Source organism: Mandrillus leucophaeus, unplaced genomic scaffold, assembly GCF_000951045.1.
Source record: "Mandrillus leucophaeus isolate KB7577 unplaced genomic scaffold, Mleu.le_1.0 Scaffold882, whole genome shotgun sequence".
NCBI classification, from domain to species: domain Eukaryota; kingdom Metazoa; phylum Chordata; class Mammalia; order Primates; family Cercopithecidae; genus Mandrillus; species Mandrillus leucophaeus.
The window spans coordinates 421,080-423,921 of NW_012109608.1; positions in this window are offsets into that span (position 1 = coordinate 421,080).

The window sequence follows — 2,842 nt, forward strand, 5'->3', positions numbered from 1 at the left end:
TCAGGGAAATAGGCAGGCCCTGAAATTACTAGGAAAACTAACCAGGGAAGTAAGGCTGCGTGAAATGGGAACAAGGCAAGACCAATGGCTGGATGATGGATTAGTTGATTGTTGCAGTAATCTTTGAGTGGTTGATGAGGTTCTGGACCAGGATTGTGTCAAGTGAATAAAACAAAAATTATCCTCATTATTATATAAGACTGTCAGTGCCAAGAGCAACATGACAAGACTGGGCGCTTGATTGGATCTGACAAACGTAAGTGAACAACACTCCATTCAGAAGGCTTTGTCTTCTTTTTCTCCTCTTCCTTGTCATCTCAGCTCTGAAAAGAAAAATATATCCTGGCTAATGAGCTTCAGTTTACATGACATTAACCAGGAATTTTTATTAACCAGCAAATGGCAACTTCCCATTCTACCTCATCCATTAGGCAATGAATTTTAAATTGAAAGAGAGGTGTTTTAGAGGTCTGTTTCACATCACTGCTTTAATTTCTTGTTTGTCAATGTGTATAGATTTCTGATGCTGCAGAAATGGATAACTGCTCGCCAAAGGAACGCAGGGATGCCTGTGACTCCCTCTAGACTTTTGGATGAATGTTTTGCAGGTACACCTAAAAAACTAATTTTGTTCCCCTACACAATAAATGAAAATGAGAATTTAAGATCCTAAATACCACTGCCCAATTTTCTGTCCTCTTGCTCCCCCACTCCAACCCTGTCTTTACACTCCTCTGAAAGACAACTATGTCTAAGATGAGACTTATTTTATGTGTCAGAACAAAAAAAAAATGCAATTTAACACACTCTGGAATTATTTCAGAAGCAGTAGACTCTTGAATAATTTAGGCTTGTCTCTGAGTTTTAAGCATCAATCAAATAATTAGATAAGGTAAATTAAGGAGGCCAGCAAATGTAATTTACTGGTTTCATCACCTGTTATACACTTTTAGATTAAGTGTGCAAAAGCACTTAGAGGAGACGTCAGAGCTCCTTCCTGAGGGAAGTCATGTGACCTTCTCTACCTCTCACAAATGCTCCTTTTTGTATCAAGGGACCATTTGTTTGCTCTTAACAGCAAATAGCACACTCTATCCTCCAAATGGCCACCTGCACAAGCCCAGCACTTAAGAAAGACTAAAAAGCCGTATCAACCAGTGATAATGCATGGATCTTTATGAGGCTGATGGAAATGAATTATCTCAGAAAACCATCACAGGAGTAACAATTTCTTAAATGGATTAGATTGAGTTGAGGACTATATTACAGCTTCTTTCTATTCTGGAAATATCTGAATCACTTCAATATTTTCCATAATAAAGTTTCCTAAATAGACCCGTGAAATAAAAGGAAGTGCTTACTAAGTGCTATGCACCAGCCATCAGCCCAATTCTTCATCCAACTCTCCATTATTCAAGATCCACACTCTACATGATGCCAAAGGGTCTAACTTCCTCCAAGACGTCAGTGGGAGACACCAGGATGGGATATTTGAAAGTCACCCAAGATATGAGGAGGGACCTATTCTCCATCTTCACTGCTCACCCTTTGGAAATTTTCTTTCAGGCCAAAGGAAACATGCCTGAGGAGTGGACCCCAAGCAGCCTGCACTGGGGCTGCCAATGGGAGGAAGCATCTGCCTGGGCAGGAAGGATAAAGTGGGAACATGGGTCTTCTTGTAACTCACTACACCAGTGGTCTGCAGATTTTGTTGTGTATCAGAACCACCCACAAGGCCCCACCCCCCAGAGTTTCTGATTTAGTGGATCTGGGGAAGAGCCTGAGAATATTCATTTCCAACAAATTCCCAGATGATGTCAATACTGCTGGTCTGGGACCACACTTTAAGAACCATAGCATCCTTTTGGAAACTCTCAGGAGGCGGCTGGTGGGTGGCTAGGTATTGTACCCTTGTTTGTGTTTCTTCACATCCTTGGGTATTATTCATCCTTACTTACCCCTCATTGACTGATTTTGCCTCTTTCCCCTGCCTTCAACACAGTCATTGCTATCACTAGGCCTTGGTCTCTTTTTCACCCTATCAGAACACCCTTCCTCCTCTTTTTTGTCTCTTCATCTTCTTTTCATTCTCCAAAGCTCAAGTCAAATCCCACTCTTTCCATGAAGATGATTCTAAACAGCTCAAGCTCTCATTTCTCTCTTCTTTTTTTTTTCCCTTAAGTCTTCCAGTTTTTGTGGTCTGTAGTAAGTCTTAACTGTTTCCAGACTGATTCATGGGGTTTCTTTCTTCAAGTGAATTATAAGTTCTTGCAGGCAGGGATGGTTCATAGATAAAAGTGGTGATGATATTTAACATGGTGAATGTTTACCATGAGTTAAGCATTGCACTAACCCTTTTACATGTATTAATTCCTGAGGTATTATCATTCCCCTTTTACAAGTGAGGAAAACTGAAGAGCAGATGGTGCATAATATCACACAGGAGCACTTGGTAGGGCCAGTATTGAAGCCAAGACCACCTGAGTTCTCTTTAACCACTACCCAGGTGATGCAAGGGTCCCCTAAGCACCTCAGGCAAAGCACTCAGCATGGCACCTGGAATATAGCGGCAAGAGCACTCTGTAAATGGCAGTCAGGATTCCAGAAGGAAAGGCTGATTCCTGAGTGGTGACCGAGGGAGCTGAGCAGACACGTAGCCTACATTTTCTTACGATCATTTCACTTTGATCAATGCCTTTTGCATTATCCTAAGCACACAGAAATGATGCTTATATCCTAAGCACACAGAAATGATGCTTATAGGTGTGCAGAGTTGCTTTACACATAGCCCAATTGTCTTTGCACTGTGCTATTCACCTTTTATTTTCTTTTTATTTTCATG